This window comes from Entelurus aequoreus, linkage group LG20 (assembly GCF_033978785.1).
Source record: "Entelurus aequoreus isolate RoL-2023_Sb linkage group LG20, RoL_Eaeq_v1.1, whole genome shotgun sequence".
Lineage (NCBI taxonomy): Eukaryota > Metazoa > Chordata > Actinopteri > Syngnathiformes > Syngnathidae > Entelurus > Entelurus aequoreus.
Window position 1 is genome coordinate 16,012,569 of NC_084750.1, and position 20,263 is coordinate 16,032,831.

Below are 20,263 nucleotides of genomic sequence, written 5' to 3' on the forward strand. Positions count from 1 at the left end.
ATTTCCCCATTAATTTGAGCGAGGATGAAAGATTCGTGGATGAGGAAAGTGAGAGTGAAGGACTAGAGGGCAGTGGGAGCGATTCGGATAGGGAAGATGCTGTGAGAGGCGGGTGGGACCTGATGTTCAGCTGGGAATGACTAAAACAGTAAATAAACACAAGACATATATATACTCTATTAGCCACAACACAACCCGGTTTATATTTAATATGCCACAAATTAATCCCACATAACAAACACCTCCCCCCTCCCGTCCATATAACCCGCCAATACAAATCAAACACCCACACAACACACCCAGCCCAAAGTACCGTTCACCTCCGTAAAGTTCATACAGCACATATATTTCCCCAAAGTTACGTACGTGACATGCACATAGCGGCACGCACGTACGGGCAAGCGATCAAATGTTTGGAAGCCGCAGCCGCATACTCACGGTACCGCGTCTGCGTATCCAACTCAAAGTCCTCCTGGTAAGAGTCTCTGTTGTCCCAGTTCTCCACATGCCAATGGTAAAGCTTGACTGTCATCTTTCGGGAATGTAAACAACGAAACACCGGCTACGTGTTTGTGTTGCTGCAGCCGGCTGCAATACACCGCTTCCCACCTACAGCTTTCTTCTTTGCTGTCTCCATTGTTCATTGAACAAATAGCAAAATATTCACCAACACAGATGTCCAGAATACTGTGGAGTTTTGCGATGAAAACAGACGACTTAATAGTTGGCCACAATGCTGTCCCAAAATGTCCTCTACAATCCGTGACGTCATCATACCGAAACGTTTTCAGCAGGATATTTCGGCGGGAAATTTAAAATTGCACTTTACTAATCTAACCCGGCCGTATTGGCATGTGTTGCAATGTTAAGATTTCATCATTGATATATAAAGTGTCAGACTGCGTGCTCAGTAGTAGTGGCTTTCAGTAGGACTTTAAAGTCATACCCAACAATTGCGACAACTTTTTACTGTCAACTGAGTTTCGTTTATTTAATGATTTCTGCTGATGGTGTGCCTCCGCATTTTGTACAATGTCTGCTCTCACTGGGATGCCAACTGATAGAATTATGTCATATATAATCCTCGCAAAAAAACAGTAGGGTGGAACCGGGCGTCTTTTCCTGTCTTTCTCGCCATTTTCGCGTTTAAATTGGCTGTCAAAGTGTACCAACTTGTCGGAATACGTCCTCGTCCTTCCGCTATCCAGGTGAGAGACATTATTTATGATCTAGAATAAACTGTCACAAGTATTATTGGCGCTTTTTGGATGAAACATCATAAAACATCACTTACTGTACAATGTCTGCTCTCACTTGGATGCCAATGTTGTCATATATAATCCTCGCAAAAAAAAACAGTAGGGTGGAACCGGGCGTCTTCTCCTGTCTTTCTCGCCATTTTCGCGTTTAAATTGGCTGTCAAAGTGTACCAACTTGTCGCAATACGTCCTCGTCCTTCCGCTATCCAGGTGAGAGACATTATTTATGATCTAGAATGAACTTTCACAAGTGCGGACGCAGCTGAGATAGGCTCCAGCGCCCCCAAAAGGGACAAGCGGTAGAAAATGGATGGAAGTGCGGACGCGAGAAAGGAGCTCACCAGCCGACGACGTCAACGTTGGCACACAAGCTGGTGATCACGGCGCCGCTATAAATGGTTTGTCTGCGTTAGCGCTTATAATAACAATATCACTAATACTCTGTAAGTATTCAAGTTGTGAAATGTAAACACAGCAGCAAAAATGAGTGATTTTCATGATAAAGTACACAATCCCCATTGCTGATGAATGCCTTTTAATGTCGATCCCCTCTGGCTGACACTATTTATTTTTAGTCCCCCGGCTGACCAGCAACTAGCATTGTGGAGCCACTCCCCAGAGCTATTAATATTCACCTCCATTACTGCAAATAAACTGCATTTATTAGTATTTTAAGCACAATTTATCATCGGAGGATGATGCTAAACATGTTCCACACCTAGAGCAAGCCAGGAGCAGCTAAGCTAACCGCTAAACTAGCTTTATTTTTTATTTTATTTTATTTTTATTTAAAAAAAAAAAAAAGCTTAACTAGCTTTAAACAACACGAGTGTTTCATAAAGTTTAAAAAGTGTAGCTGGAGTATTATTGGCACGTTTTGGATGGTTATTTAGTGGGTTTTATGGGCGGGAAAAATGTAAGCGGACTTTTATTTACGTATATACGAGTTAGTATGCATTAAAAAAAACGTTGAACGATTGGGAAAATTCCAAAAAAAAAGTGCAGTTCCCCTTTAAAGCTCATGAAAAAACACTGTGTGACAAAAGTATTTGGACTTTCTACCAGGCGTGTGTTGCCTTTGCATGCCTTTTCCGTACCTTCACCTTTACCTTCCCCCCGTTTGGCGGGGTCAATGTTAAGTGTTTAGTCCTCCGAACTGATTTTTAGCGTGGAGGCTGCTGATATGAATGGGAAAAAGTCAAATCTTTGTACGACTTTTTAAAAGATTGCTTTGTTTTCCTCCATAGCAATACACATTTTACCTTCAGTGTTTCCCTTCTTTTGGACGCCACTTTGTACAAATATGGAGGGAGAAACCACTCGCCAATAAGGATGCAGATCAGTTCTTGATGTTTACAACGGCGCAGCGAACAAAGTCTAATAACAAGGAAGTATTGCACTGAGAGAAAATATATATTTTTTTGGAATGAACTGTCAGTTGTGGTGTACCAGCAACCCATATTTGGGTTGTACTCTTAAGTGAAGATTCCCACCATATTTGTACTTACTTCCTGTTTTTCCCTTGTGGTAATCACATTGCAGAACATTGCGATTTTCTTTCCAAACAAAACAAAAAAATTCCTATTCTTAATTCAAACACTAAGGTGTACCCTTGTCTGTGCTACTAACCATTGATATACAGTACATATTTTGGTGGGACAATCTTGGTGTTTTGGTAAGTTGCTTTACAGAATGTGACTGGTTCTGCTCTTGTTGTACTAAAGATGTTTTTATTGGCCTTTTTTATGTCACTTCTGGAAATAAAGTGTTTCTTTTGACTCACTCTTGAATGGTATGTCATGGGGAAAATATGCAGGTCATTTAAAGCTGGTGATATTTCTGGATGTTCCCATGAAGTAGGCCTGATTTTAGTCTTTGGCCACTCAATTCTGCCCCGAGTCGACTTGGAACATGTCAGGTTCAAACACTGATGACATTTATTAAACAAGACAAGAGGCAAAGAATTAAACAGAGACAGAATTAAATTTGGACTCAATTGAGGAGACACGCCTAGACACACTTCACCCTTGTACAGTATCTCAGCACGCTCTGACGAAAAAGGTTTACGTCTCCTCCTTTATTTGGACACTGCCTGTTTACACCACAACATCTGTGGTGTATGTAAACAGCTCTTGTTTTTGGTCACATTGAAAACAAAAGAAGAAGATGCCTCGGGCTTGGGTTAGTCCTGGATTCAGCTTGAGCAGGTCTTCGATGACAATAGATAACCCCTCCCGTCTTCTCCCATCGTACACAATGAAATTTTCCAAGCCTTTGCTTGGTGCAACAAAGACAGCCTCTTGTCTGTTCATTGGGAACTCAGAGCGGAAAGTTTTTTGATAATTTAAATACAAATTTTCTGACAGTACATATTTACCAAGTTTACATTTCTAAAAGATGGTAAGGAAGTTATTGCCATGTAGAACTTGACCTGGCTGCTCAGTCTAGTCAACAATAATACGAGAACGGAACGTAAACAAGTCTGTTGTGCTCAGTGATAATGTGAAGAGATTCGCCTCCCAGGCACATTTATAATGTATTCTTGTCAATATTTTAATTTGGAAATAAGGGCAGTTGTGTCTATCGTGGTGCTCTTATTTTGCAGGCTTGACTTCACGAGCGCACATTTCATCAATTTGTGCCTGTTTTTTAACTAATAACGTTTTTAAATACATTTATCCAAAATAAATAAATGAGTGACATTGCAAAATAAAATCTAGTGTGGGAGTGGCAGGATGAAAACCTCTGAAGTGCGCCACCGGTTTGTCTATAAAAATATGCAACCCAGTTTTAGGGGATCAAGACTGTATAATCTTCTAAGAACCAGCGTCCTCTGCAATGGACAATAAGACCCCGGTGTGTGAGTGATGGGAAGAAAAGCTCTGACCTGCGCCACCTCCCGGTTTGCCTGTTAAAATCTACAACCCAGATTTAGGACAACCCGCCTTTTTTGGGTCAATACTGTATAATCTCCTGAGAACCAGCGTCCTCTGCAATGGGCACTAAGCCACCAGTGTGTGAGTGATAGGAAGAAATGCTCTGACCTGCGCCACCTCCTGGTTTGCCTGTAAAAATATGCAACCCAGTTTTAGGACTTTTTTGGGTCAATACTGTATAATCTCCTGAGAACCAGCGTCCTCTGCAATCAATCAATCAATCAACTCTGCAATGGACAATAAGCCAGCAGTGTGTGAGTGATAGGAAGAAAAGCTCTGACCTGCGCCACCTCCTGTTTTGCCTGTAAAAATATGCAACCCAGATTTAGGACTTTTTGGGTCAATACTGTATAATCTCCTGAGAACCAGCGTCCTCTTCAATCAATCAATCAATCAACTCTGCAATGGACAATAAGCCAGCAGTGTGTGAGTGATAGGAAGAAATGCTCTGACCTGCGCCACCTCCTGGTTTGCCTGTAAAAATATGCTACCCAGATTTAGGACTTTTTTGGGTCAATACTGTATAATCTCCTGAGAACCAGCGTCCTCTGCAATCAATCAACTCTGCAATGGACAATAAGCCAGCAGTGTGTGAGTGATAGGAAGAAAAGCTCTCACCTGCGCCACCTCCTGGTTTGCCTGTAAAAATCTACACCCCAAATTTCAGATGAACAGCCTTTTTTGGGTCAACAGTGTATAATCTCTTGCATGTGAGTGGCAGGAAGAAAAGCTCTGACCTTCCCCACCTGCTGGTTCACTGCTAATGATACTCATGAAAAATCTAAATAAAGCAACATGTTATTTTTGTCAATTGATGGGGTTGTATCATTTTGGGGGGAAAGTTTTAAAACATATTTATTTATTGGGCGGCATAGCTCGGTTGGTAGAGTGGCCGTGCTGGCAACTTGAGGGTTCCACGTTCGATTCCCGCTTCCGCCATCCTAGTCACTGCCGTTTCCTTGGGCAAGACACTTTACCCACCCGACCCCAGTGTCACCTACACTGCTTTAAATGTAACTTAGATATTGGGTTTCAGTATGTAAAGTGCTTTGAGTCACTAGAGAAAAGTGCTATATAAATATAATTAACTTCACATTAATAATTACAATAAATTACAATAATATAATATTATTACGATATTTTATATATATATATATATATAATATTATATATATTATTATATTATAATATAATATAATATTTATACATTAATAATGTAATAATAACCCATATAAAAAATGTAATATAGTTACAATGAAAAAATAAGGTAAATAAAATATAAACTTGTTTAAAAAGATGGGTTTTGACCAATAAATAATTATTATACAAATAGAACCATATGATTGATTTTAGACAATCATACAGTTAATGGAAATAGTAATAAAAATAATACAAAATAAAAAAACATTACCAATATTATGTTTAATCGTACAAGTGTTCACACAATAATAAATAATTATTAATCCTTCCAAGTGTAGCGTCACAAAAGCGCAGTTGCATAATCTGGCCACAAGATGGCGACACATCACAGCGTGTTTTCGCTGCGGTTGTGATCACGTGTTTCCTCTTCCCGTGTCCTTGGTAGCAGGCAGCGGCTTCTTGGCTCCACGGCTGAAGACATTATGACGAAAATAAGCAAAGAGACCAAGCAGCGGCTCCAGCAGCTCTTCCAGTGCGGCCAGTTCGTCATCCGATGGGGTTTTATTCCCACCGTGCTGTACTTGGGTCAGTATGACGACGTTAGAGGAGGTCAGGAAGAGACATGCTGCTCTCGTGTTAGCATGCTAGCTGGTTAGCTTTACTTGTTCACAGTTATTCCGAGTCAGTAGCTACTCCTTATTGTCCTTATTGTCATATAATAAAACAATATGTTTTAAGTTTATTAATTTAGTTTAATTCGCTTAACTTGATAATACTAACTGCGCTGAGTAGTCATGTAATCTAGTGTGGTGGTCACCCGTCCCGGAAGTCATTTTGTGATTTCAAAACAAAACAACAAGGCGCTTAAATATAATGTAAACACCGTGAGAATTCTAATAAAAGTCACTTGTGCTGAATGTGTCAAACAGACGGGGGGAGTTCATGCGGTCATATTCGTGTCATCACATCCGGTGGGAAATTACGCCCCACTGCCACCTTCATTTTGGAAACGCCAAAGCGGATGTTTTGCTTCCGTAAAAACTATTCTGATTCTGAAATAACCTTCCCCCCTCAATTCTACATTATAGAAACACATCTTAAAGTTAAAGTACCAATGATTGTCACACACACGAGGTGTGGCGAAATTATTCTCTGCATTTGACCCATCACCATTGATCACCCCCTGGGAGGTGAGGGGAGCAGTGAGCAGCAGCGGTGGCCACGCCCGGGAATCATTTTTGGTGATTTAACCCCCAATTCCAACCCTTGATGCTGAGTGGAGGGAGGTAATGGCTCCCATTTTTATAGTCTTTGGTATGACTCGGCCGGGGTTTGAGCTCGCAACCTACCCATCTCAGGGCGGACACTCTAACCACTAGGCCACTAAAATGTACAGTATATTGTTGCATGTTCTATTTTATACAATTAAACAAGTATTATTGGCGCTTTTTGGATGAAACATAACAATACCCCGCCTTCCGCCCGAATGCAGCTGAGATAGGCTCCAGCACCCCCCGCCACCCCGAAAGGGACAAGCGGCAGAAAATGGACGGATAATAAAACATCATTTACTGCAGTGTTTTTCAACCACTGTGCCGTGGGAGATTATCTAATTTTACCTATTTGGGTTAAAAATATTTTTTGCAAACCAGTAATTATAGTCTGTAAATGATGTGTTGTTGTTGAGTGTCGGTGCTGTCTAGAGCTCGGCAGAGTAACCGTGTAATACTCTTCCATATCAGTAGGTGGCAGCCGGTAGCTAATTGCTTTGTAGATGTCGGAAACAGCGGGAGGCAGTGTGCAGGTAAAAAGGTGTCTAATGCTTTTACCAAAAATAAACAAAAGGTGAGTGCCCCTAAGAAAAGGCATTGAAGCTTAGGGAAGGCTATGCAGAACGAAACTAAAACTGAACTGGCTACAAAGTAAACAAAAACGGAATGCTGGACGACAGCAAAGACTTACTGTGGAGCAAAGACGGCGTCCACAATGTACATCCAAACATGACATGACCATCAACAATGTCCCCACTAAGAAGGATAAAAACAACTGAAATATTCTTGATTGCTAAAACAAAGTAAATATCGCTCAAAGGAAGACATGGAACTGCTACAGGAAAACGCCAAAAAAAGAGAAAAAGCCACCAAAATAGGAGTGCAAGTCAAGAACTAAAACACTACACACAGGAAAAATGCAAAAAAGTCGAAATAAGTCAGGGCGTGATGCGACAGGTGGTGACAGTACACCTACTTTGAGACAAGAGCTATAGTGATGCATGCTTGGTTATGCTTTAAAGGCCTATTGAAATGGGATTTTCTTATTTAAACGGGGATAGCAGATCCATTCTATGTGTCATACTTGATCATTTCGCGATATTGCCATATTTTTGCTGAAAGGATTTAGTAGAGAACATCGACGATAAAGTTCGCAACTTTTGGTCGCTGATAAAAAAGCCTTGCCTGTACCGGAAGTAGCGTGACGTCACAGGTTGTGGAGCTCCTCACATCTGCACATTGTTTACAATGATGGCCACCAGCAGCGAGAGCGATTCGGACCGAGAAAGCGACGATTTCCCCATTAATTTGAGCGAGGATGAAAGATTCGTGGATGAGGAAAGTGAGAGTGAAGGACTAGAGGGCAGTGGGAGCGATTCGGATAGGGAAGATGCTGTGAGAGGCGGGTGGGACCTGATGTTCAGCTGGGAATGACTAAAACAGTAAATAAACACAAGACATATATATACTCTATTAGCCACAACACAACCCGGTTTATATTTAATATGCCACAAATTAATCCCACATAACAAACACCTCCCCCCTCCCGTCCATATAACCCGCCAATACAAATCAAACACCCACACAACACACCCAGCCCAAAGTACCGTTCACCTCCGTAAAGTTCATACAGCACATATATTTCCCCAAAGTTACGTACGTGACATGCACATAGCGGCACGCACGTACGGGCAAGCGATCAAATGTTTGGAAGCCGCAGCCGCATACTCACGGTACCGCGTCTGCGTATCCAACTCAAAGTCCTCCTGGTAAGAGTCTCTGTTGTCCCAGTTCTCCACATGCCAATGGTAAAGCTTGACTGTCATCTTTCGGGAATGTAAACAACGAAACACCGGCTACGTGTTTGTGTTGCTGCAGCCGGCTGCAATACACCGCTTCCCACCTACAGCTTTCTTCTTTGCTGTCTCCATTGTTCATTGAACAAATAGCAAAATATTCACCAACACAGATGTCCAGAATACTGTGGAGTTTTGCGATGAAAACAGACGACTTAATAGTTGGCCACAATGCTGTCCCAAAATGTCCTCTACAATCCGTGACGTCATCATACCGAAACGTTTTCAGCAGGATATTTCGGCGGGAAATTTAAAATTGCACTTTACTAATCTAACCCGGCCGTATTGGCATGTGTTGCAATGTTAAGATTTCATCATTGATATATAAAGTGTCAGACTGCGTGCTCAGTAGTAGTGGCTTTCAGTAGGACTTTAAAGTCATACCCAACAATTGCGACAACTTTTTACTGTCAACTGAGTTTCGTTTATTTAATGATTTCTGCTGATGGTGTGCCTCCGCATTTTGTACAATGTCTGCTCTCACTGGGATGCCAACTGATAGAATTATGTCATATATAATCCTCGCAAAAAAACAGTAGGGTGGAACCGAGCGTCTTTTCCTGTCTTACTCGCCATTTTCGGGTCTAAACTGGCTGTCAAAGTGTACCAACTTGTCGGAATACGTCCTCGTCCTTCCGCTATGCAGGTGAGAGACATTATTTATGATCTAGAATAAACTCGTACCAGCTCTGGCGTGAGAAAGCAGCAGACGTCAACGTTGGCACACAAGCCGGTGATCACGGCGTCAGCGCTTATAATAACATCACTAATACTCGGTTAGTATTCAAGTTGGGAAATGTAAACACTGCAGCAAAAATGAGTAAAAAATAATAAAAATGTGTAATGCGAGGAGAAAGAGTTGCAATGGTAATTCCACTAACATTAATAATTGGGATGATGTCGATCCCCTCTGGCTGACACTATTTATTTTTAGTCCCCCGGCTGACCAGCAACTAGCATTGTGGAGCCACTCCCCAGAGCTATTAATATTCACCTCCATTACTGCAAATAAACTGCATTTCTTAGTATTTTAAGTACAATTTATCATCGGAGGATGAGGCTAAACATGTTACACACTTAGAGCAAGCCAGCAGCAGCTAAGCTAACCGCTAAGCTAGCTTTAAACAACACCAAGCAATGAGTATTTCATAAAGTTTAAGAAGTGTAGCTGGAGTATTATTGGCACGTTTCGGATGGTTATTGTGTGGGTTTTATGGGCGGGAAAATGTAAGCAAACTTTTATTTTTTACGTATATACGAGTCAGAATGCATTACAAAAAATACCTCCTTCGACTTGTCTTTCATAATGATTGTGAACGATAGGCAACATTCCAAAGAAAAAGCGCAGTTCCCCTTTAAAGCTCTTCAAAAAACACTGTGTGACAAAAGTATTTGGACTTTCTACCAGGCGTGTGTTGCCTTTGCATGCCTTTTCCGTACCTTCACCTTTACCTTCCCCCTGTTTGGCGGGGTCGATTTGATGTGTTTTTCCAAATGATTTTTAGCGTAAAGGCTGCTGATATGAATGGAAAAGTCACCTCTTTATACGACTTTTTAAAGATTGCTTTGCTTTTTTAGTCCCCCGGCTGACCAGCGGCTAGCATTGTGGAGCCGCTCCCCCAAGCTATTAATATTCACCTCCATTACTGCAAATAAACTGCATTTCTCAGTATTTTTAGTATCATTTATCACCGGAGGATGAGGCTAAACATGTTACACAACACCAGTGTTTCATAAAGTTTAAGAAGTGTAGTTGGAACCGCGTTGCAGAAGAAAGCAATGAGACATTAACAGGAAATTAACAAAATGAGAGAGAGAGAGAGAGAGAGAGAATTTCTTGGTAATGTTTACAAAATGGGGGAGTAATTCCCTTGAAATACGCTCTCTGAATCCTTAGACTTTTCAGTATGCGTAGACCTTTTCCTGTATCGTCGTACAAAGGAGCGTTTTGATATGCTCCTCTTCTTTTTTCTTACAGGCTTCAAACGGGGAGCAGATCCAGGAATGCCAGATCCCACAGTGTTGAGGTATGTTAGACACACCGTGCAGGAAAGAACGACCATGACTTTTAAATATGACAACTGTTATGTATCCCTAACACAATGCAGAAGCAAACTACCGTATTTTTCGGACTACAAGGCGCACTTAAATGTATTTATTTTTTTCTCAAAACTCGACAGTGCGCCTTATAACCCGGTGCGCCTAATGTACGAAATAATTCTGGTTTTGCTTACCGACCTGGAAGCTATTTTATTTGGTACATGGCGTAATAAGTATGACCGGTCAAACATAAGAGATACGTGTAGACTGCAATATGACTCAAGTAAACAACACCAACATTTTACATGTTCCATTGAAAATATAGAACATTACACACGGCGCTCAAAAACCTATGAAAATGTTTTAGTAGGACTTTGGTAAGCTATAAAGCCGCACCACTATATATATATATATATATATATATATATATATATATATATATATATATATATATATATATATATATATATATATATATATATATATATATATATATATATATATATACATGCATTAGGGCTGCAACTAACGATTAATCTGATAATCGATTAATCTGTCGATTGTTACTTCGATTAATCGATTAATAATCGGATAAAAGAGACAAACTACATTTCTATCCTGTCCAGTATTTTATTTAAAAAAAACAGCATAATGGCACCATACTTATTTTGATTATTGTTTCTCAGCTGTTTGTACATGTTGCAGTTTATAAATAAAGGTTTATTTTATTAAAAAATTTTTTTTTAAAAAAAAGCCTCTGCGCATGCGCATAGCATAGATCCAACGAATCGATGACTAAATTAATCGGCAACTATTTTTATAATCGATTTTAATTGATGTAATCGATTAGTTGTTGCAGCCCTAATATATATATATATATATATATATATATATATATATATATATATATATATATATATATATGCATTAGGGCTGCAACTAACGATTAATTTGATAATCGATTAATCTGTCGATTATTACTTCGATTAATAATCGGATAAAAGAGACAAACTACATTTCTATCCTTTCCAGTATTTTATTTTTAAAAAACAGCATAATGGCACCATACTTATTTTGATTATTGTTTCTCAGCTGTTTGTAAATGTTGCAGTTTATAAATAAATAATTATTTTTTTTAAAAAAAATTTTTTTTTTAAGCCTCTGCGCATGCGCATAACATAGATCCAACGAATCGATGACTAAATTAATCGGCAACTATTTTTATAATCGAATTTAATCGATTAGTTGTTGCAGCCCTAATATGCATGCATGTGTATGTATATATATATATATATATATATATATATGTATGTATGTATGTATGTATGTATGTATGTATGTATGTATGTATGTATGTGCGTGCGTGTTACGGACAGCAAAGCCCTGTCTGTCTGTTATTTCACTTTACCTTTTCCTGTGTTGATTGAGCTGTGTTGAAGCAGCAAAAAAGGACATTATGTTAAATGAAGAGTTTCTGTCTCTGATAGTTGATATAATAATGTAAGTGCATCATTAAGCCTAATGAACTCCATGGTGTTCAGGGATGAATAGTCTCTCATATTGCTATTGTACTATTTTTCCAGCCATAGTTACATTAATCATTAGTAATGCAGCAGCCTAGTTTTGAATGGCAGGGTCCCTGCTATCACATGTTGATACAAATATAACATTTACATAATAAAAATCAACTACAGGCTTCCCAAATGCTGTAATAAATTAAGCATGATGAGTTGACTTGAAATGTTGCACTTTTTATATATAGAAGAAAAGTTTTGTCCTTTTATTTAATCTGAGCAACAACTTGAGGCAGTTTGATGTTGATTAACGTGGGCAGAATTATTATAGTGTTCCCAATGTTAAAAGGATAAAGCCATTGTTTACAAATTTGGTAAATAAATAACCAAAAAATGTATATTTTGTTGTTTTCTTACTGTACCGAAAATGAACCGAACCGTGACCTCTAAACCATGTCAGCGTCTCTGTAAAGTTGCATCAGGGTTAGATACCCTGTGTTGCAATTGGAGTGGAAAATACCACGGACATGTCCTAATAATTCTGTTGAAGGGCCCACAAGTGACGTGATTCCACTGCTGATGTCATCATCTGCCTGTGTCAGCATTTTTTCTCTTCTTAACATGTCATGCTACGTCTGTAATCCCTTTTCTTACGTAACTTGTTGGATTTTCTTTGTTTTTCATTCTTGTTTTCCATTTTTATGCATTTTTTTTCTCATCAAAAAGACATTATGGTAGGCTTAAATATAGTCTGCTTCTTCCTACTCCTTTTTTGTGTACAAATGGTGTAAATATAACTTGTTACAAATGTTCAAAACAAATAAATCATGACCACATTTGTTATAAATGGGATGATGTGAATCAGTGGCTGACCTAGCCTTGGTTGGGAACCTGGGACCCCCTCTTGCTGCCGCTGGTCCCTTAGAGCAGTGGTCCCCAACGTTTTTCCCACCAGGGACCGGTTTAATGTAGGCATTATTTTCAGGGACCGACTTCCCACTTGTGAAAAATACAAGTCACTATAACGCTGAATTTAGTGGGAGCCCTGGGCTTGTTTCTTTGCAATGACGGAAATCAGCCTTTGGCTACAATCTGTCACATTTCTATTTGATATGTCCATTAATGTGCATTGTATCATGTCACAAAGTTAGAACAAATGGCAACTTCCTATGAGGAGTTTATCTAGTACATCTATAAACAAGCTTATTGGTGTGTCTAGTGCACAGGTGTCAAACTCAAATCTGGCCCTCCACCTCATTTTACATGGCCCGCAAAATCCTGGAAATAATATGTCAATAAAATACCTTATATTTTCTTTCTGTACTTTCTTATTTTCTTACTAAAGGTATTACGTTTTTTTTTCTAGTTTGACAGGGGAAAAAATAGTGTCCAATATTGCAACAAATATTATATTATCTAACTTTGTTGGTCAAAATCCAAATAAATACTTAAATATCTGCTTGATTTATGGTTTTGAAGCAAGTTATCAATCAAAATTGTACACTATAAAAATGACCAATAGATTTTACTGTAAAATTTAGGGAGTTTTTTACAGCACAGTATTGTAAGTTGAAAAAATACCGACCGATGTTTGTTTTTTTACAGTAAAATTCTTTCAACTGAGCTGTCAGTTTATTGTTTACGGTTGATGATTTTATGATACCACATTTTATTATGGTAAAAAACTGGCATCTGAGTTGCCAAAATAAAATTAAACAGCGGTACAGTATTTCTATTTACAATAATATGTTGTAAAAATAACAATAATAAAATAACACCATATATTTGACAGTAAAAGACTGGCAACTAAAAGACAAGAAGCAAGGAATTAAACAGAGACAGAATTCAATTTAGCTCAATTGAGGAGTAACGCGTCGTCCCACGCTCTGACGAAAGATTGTACGCCTCCTCTTTTATTTGGACTTTCCCTGATTACATGGCAACAGCTGTTTCTAAGGGAGGGGGGTCGTAAACAGCCATCGCCTTTGGTTACAATACAGTTGAAAGAAAAGGTGCCTAGAGGGGAGTCAGGCCCTGCTTCCTCTCCGCTTTGTAGATCTCGGGTCACGACAAAATCTTCCTGTGGATTACAATACATATCCAAAACCAATAAAAATGATAAGTTTAAGTGCACTTTAACAGAAGTGAACCATTTTAAAACAGAAAGTTAGCAGATATTATAATAGTTTTAAGAAAACAATACAACTGAAAATGTTAAGTTAGCCGCTAAATTAGAAGTCTTCCTAACTTGTTTTGAAATAATTCTAGTATCATTCATAATTATGCTATACATGGAGCTAATAATTCTAGTGTCAATCATAATTATGATATATATGGAGCTAACTGCAACACACTGCATGTCACCCATGGATTGAAGGAACCAAATGACTTTGTTTTCTTGTTTCTCTAGTTTACTTTGGGGATGAGGACCATCAATAATGCCCTTCCAAAGACCACCACTACCTGCTCCATTAGGCACGGTTAAATGTCTCCCAAGTGACACCGCAGCATCATCTCTGTATCAGCACATGTTATTTATACATTTATTCTCTCCGATGGAAAAATAAAAACATGACTAAAATATAATTGGACTTGATTTGGGGGTCATGGGTGGAAATCCTTTCAGTACGTGTAGTTTTGCTGATAAAATTTGTTGTGTTACTCAATTACTCTGGATATGTTTTTTACAAATGTTTACATTTCAAAGTTGTACTTTTTCCCAGGTGTACTACACACTGACGGTTGCCACAAAGCCAAACAGGACATAAAAGTACTTAATTTTTCAGGGCATTTAAACATTATGGATTTTTTTCTTGCTTCCTTTGCCCAAACAACTTCAGCCCTAAAAAGAAAAAAACCCAAACCTATCATGTATTTTTTTTTAACTGTGAAGAACGAGATATTTTTAAGTGTTCTTTCTTAATCCATAGTCATGTTTAAAGCAGCTAGTATTTTCTCATGTCGTGACCTCCTTGCTTTTATCTTATGTCCGCTAGTAAACGCTTTGTTTTGTCTTAACCTCTTAAGGCCCAAGCTGTTTGTTTACATGTATTTTTTTATTTCTCTTTGCTATTTGGACTTATTTGACCCTAATTAGTAGGGATGTCCGATAAATGCGTTAAAATGTAATATCGGAAATTATCGGTATCGTTTTTTTTATTATCTGTATCGTTGTTTTTTTGTTGTTGTTTTTTTTAATTAAATCAACATAAAAAACACAAGATACACTGACAATTAGTGCACCAACCCAAAAAACCTCCCTCCCCCCATTTCTTTCTGTTATCAATATTCTGGTTCCTACATTATATATCAATATATATCAATACAGTCTGCAAGGGATACAGTCCGTAAGCACACATGATTGTGCGTGCTGCTGGTCCACTAATAGTACTAACCTTTAACTATTAATTTTACTCATTTTCATTAATTAATAGTTTCTATGTAACTGTTTTTATATTGTTTTACTTTCTTTTTTATTCAAGAAAATGTTTTTAATTTAGTTATCTTATTTTATTATTTTTTTTAAAAAGTACCTTATCTTCACCATACATGGTTGTCCAAATTAGGCATAATAATGTGTTAATTCCACGACTGCATATATCGGTTGATATCGGTATCGGTTGATATCGGTATCGGTAATTAAAGAGTTGGACAATATCGGAATATCGGATATCGGCAAAAAGCCATTATCAGACATCCCTACTAATTAGAATAAAAAATAAGAATCATCTTTTGATATGATGTACTTAGTCCATAAGTACACAAACGTGTACTTCATGTTTAGTGACATGCTAATTCTTATATTTACACTTATTTTTTCCAAATTCCATTGTATGTTATACTCTTCTGACACCACCAGATGGCAGTATACGTGTCCGCATAAGCGGCCATAAGACCCCAATTCAGTAGTGTACACAATTTAGGAAATAAGAGCTAAAAGGTGCTGTCCACGCACGTGGCCACTAAGCCTTTAGAGGTAAGGGCTCACGTTTGTCGGCTCACAGCTGTTTTGGCCAGTTCTTTATCTGTTTTGAAGCAGCAGCTGCGCTCCAGTCTGGGCGACAGGGCCTGTTTTTGCTCTACATAAGCTGACTCCTTTTGTTTGGATTTAGACCTCTTCTTGCTGATGCTATTGTTGCATTGTAAGGGCTGGTCTCCTAAAACTTGACCGAGTACTATTCCGTCTTGGTGGTCCTTCTTACTCAACATATGTCATCCAAAAGAATTTGGGATTGACCAGTGTGTTTTATTCCCTGAGAGGAAGACCGGTCTCAGGCAACAAACCCTTTAAAGGCCTTTTGATGTCACGATTTGTACACATTTGCATAACGTGATTTATTTTGAATAATACAAACCTATGACATCTGATCAAAATGTCTTCAAAAGGGTCGACGTTTCAAGAAAATACGTTTTTTTTTTTGTTTTGTTTAAGACTGATTTATTGGGAAATTTACGGAAATGAATCGGATTCCAAAATGTTTTACAAACCCCGTTTCCATATGAGTTGGGAAATTGTGTTAGATGTAAACATAAACGGAATTCAATGATTTGCAAATCATTTTCAACCCATATTCAATTGAATGCACGACAAAGACAACATATTTCATGTTCAAACTCATAAACTTGATTTTTTTTTTGCAAATAATAATTAACTTAGAATTTCATGGCTGCAACACATATGCCAAAGTAGTTGGGAAAGGGCATGTTCACCACTGTGTTACATGGCCTTTCCTTTTAACAACACTCTGGGAACTGAGGAAACTAATTGTTGAAGCTTTGAAAGTGGAATTCTTTCCCATTCTTCTTTTATGTAGAGCAGGGGTCACCAACGCGGTGCCCGCGGGCACCAGGTAGCCCGTAAGGACCAGATGAGTAGCCCGCTGGCCTGTTCTAAAAATAGCTCAAATAGCAGCACTTACCAGTGAGCTGCCTCTATTTTTTACATTTTATTTATTTACTAGCAAGCTGGTCTCGCTTTGCCCGACATTTTTAATTCTAAGAGAGACAAAACTCAAATAGAATTTGAAAATCCAAGAAAATATTTTAAAGACTTGGTCTTCACTTGTTTAAATAAATTCATTAATTGTTTTACTTCGCTTCTTATAACTTTCAGAAAGACAATTTTAGAGAAAAAATACAACCTTAAAAATGATTTTAGGATTTTTAAACACATATACCTTTTTACCTTTTAAATTCCTTCCTCTTCTTTCCTGACAATTTAAATCAATGTTCAAGTAAATTGATTGTTTTTATTGTAAAGAATAATAAATAAATTTTAATTTAATTCTTCATTTTAGCTTCTGTTTTTTCGACGAAGAATATTTGTGAAATATTTCTTCAAACTTATTATGATTAAAATTCAAAAAAAATATTCTGGCAAATCTAGAAAATCTGTAGAATAAAATGTAAATCTTATTTCAAAGTCTTTTGAATTTCTTTTAAAAATTTTGTTCTGGAAAATCTAGAAGAAATAATGATTTGTTTTTGTTAGAAATATAGCTTCCAATTTGTTACATATTCTAACAAAGTGCAGATTGGATTTTAACCTATTTAAAACATGTCATCAAAATTCTAAAATTAATCTTAATCAGGAAAAATCACTAATGATGTTCCATAAATTATTTTTTTAATTTTTTCAAAAAGATTCGAATTAGCTAGTTTTTCTCTTCTTTTTTTTCAGTTGAATTTTGAATTTTAAAGAGTCGAAATTGAAGATAAACTATGTTTCAAAATTTAAATGTCATTTTTTTCCGTGTTTTTTCCTCTTTTAAACCGTTCAATTAAGTGTGAATATCATTAATTATTAATAATAACATAGAGTTAAAGGTAAATTGAGCATATTGGCTATTTCTGGCAATTTATTTAAGTGTGTATCAAACTGGTAGCCCTTCGCATTAATCACTACCCAAGAAGTAGCTCTTGCTTTCAAAAAGGTTGGTGACCCCTGGTTTAGAGCTTCAGTCGTTCAACAGTCCGGGGGTCTCCGCTGTCGTATTTTACGCTCCATAATGCGCCACACATTTTCGATGGGAGACAGGTCTGGACTGCAGGCGGGCCAGGAAAGTACCCGCGCTCTTTTTTTAACGAAGCCACTCTGTTGTAACACGTGCTGAATGTGGCTTGGCCTTGTCTTGCTGAAATAAGCAGGGGCGTCCATGAAAAAGACGGCGCTTAAATGGCAGCATATGTTGTTCCAAAACCTGTACGTACCTTTCAGCATTAATGGTGCCTTCACAGATGTGTAAGTTACCCATGCCTTGGGCACTAATGCACCCCCATACCATCACACATGCTGGCTTTTACACTTTGCGTCGATAACGGTCTGGATGGTTCGCTTCCCCTTTGGTCCCGGATGACACAATGTCGAATATTTCCAAAAACAATTTGAAATGTGGACTCGTCAGATCACAGAACACTTTTCCACTTTGCATGAGTCCATCTTAGATGATCTCGGGCCCAGAGAAGCCGGCGGCGTTTCTGGGTGTTGTTGATAAATGGCTTCTCTGAACCTTTTGATGATATTATGGACCGTAGATGTTGAAATCCCTAAATTTCTTGCAATTGCCCTTTGAGAAACGTTGTTCTTAAACTGTTTGACTATTTGCTCACGCAGTTGTGGACGAAGTGGTGTACCTCGCCTCACCCTTTCTTGTGAAAGACCGAGCATTTTTTGGGAAGCTGTTTTCATACCCAATCATGGCACCCACCTGTTCCAAATTAGCCTGCACACCTGTGGGATGTTCCAAATAAGTGTTTGATGAGCATTCCTCAACTTTATCAGTATTTAGTGCCACCTTTCCCAACTTCTTTGTCACGTGTTGCTGGCATCAAATTCTAAAGTTAATGATTATTTGCAACAACAAAAAATGTATATGAGTTTGAACATCAAATATGTTGTCTTTGTAGCATATTCAACTGAATATGGGTTGAAAATGATTTGCAAATCATTGTATTCCGTTTATATTTACATCTAACACAATTTCCCAACTCATATGGAAATTGGGTTTGTATGTCCTTAGAAGACATTTTGCGTACGTAGGGGATTAATATGTCGCGGTTTACCTGACACATGAAACGTGACAAATTAGGAGTATGCACTATCCAGCGTTTTGTGGCAATATCTATGTAGAGTGGCGCTTTCCATCATTTTCAGCAGACTGCATTGCAAAATGATGAACTCGCATAAGAATCCCTTCTCTAACTATTGGATGATTTCTGATCCCAGCTTTGTAGAGTTGATTTATTACTACTGACATCAAGGAGCTTCATTCAGAAACATGTTGGCAAAAGTGTTTTATTATTACATTGTTTATAAAAATCTTAGGATAGTGAAACCTTAGGATCCTAGAAAACTTAGGATAGTGAAACCTTAGGATCCTAGAAAACTTAGGATAGTGAAACCTTAGGATCCTAGAAAACTTAGGATAGTGAAACCTTAGGATCCTAGAAAACTTAGGATAGTGAAACCATAGGTTCATAGAAACCTTTAAATAGTGAAACCATAGGTTCCTAGAAAACTTAGGATAGTGAAACCATGGGTTCCTAGAAACCTTAGGACAGTGAGACCTGAGGATCCTAAAAATCTTAGGATAGTGAAACCTCAGGATCCTAGAAAATTTAGGATAGGGAACTCACAGGTTCCTAGAAACCTTAGGATAGTGAAACCATAGGTTCATAGAAACCTTAAAATAGTGAAACCATAGGTTCCTAGAAACCTTAGGATAGTGAGACCTCCGGATCCTAAAAATCTTAGGATAGTGAAACCGTAGGATCTTAGAATTCTTAGGAAACTGAAACCTTATGATACTAGAAATCTTAGGACACTGAAACCTTAGGATCCAAGAAACCTGGGATAGTGAAACCTGAGGATTCATATGTCGCGGTTTACCTGACACATGAAACATAACAAATTAGGAGTATGCACTATCCAGAGAGTGTAAAATATCTTAAAATGTGTTTTGAGGCCATTGCTATGTAGAGTGGCGCTTTCCATCATTTTCAGCAGACTGCATTGCAAAATGATGAACTCACATAAGAATCCCTTCTCTAACTATTGGATGATTTCTGATCCCAGCATTGTAGAGTTGATTTATTACTACTGACATCAAGGAGCTTCATTCAGAAACATGTTGGCAAAAGTGTTTTATTATTACATTGTTTATAAAAATCTTAGGATAGTGAAACCTTAGGATCCTAGAAAACTTAGGATATTGAAACCATAGGTTCCTAGAAAACTTAGGATAGTGA

General features: G+C 38.0%; 1 long non-coding RNA gene across 1 annotated transcript; it reads left to right on the forward strand.

Annotated features, from left to right (window-relative positions):
* The first annotated feature begins 5,742 nt into the window (after positions 1-5,742).
* On the forward strand, positions 5,743-14,612 carry LOC133635600 (uncharacterized). Its single transcript, XR_009822084.1, has 3 exons — positions 5,743-5,920; positions 10,441-10,489; positions 14,427-14,612. It is a non-coding gene; the product is annotated as an uncharacterized LOC133635600 (long non-coding RNA).
* Positions 14,613-20,263: the final 5,651 nt, after the last annotated feature.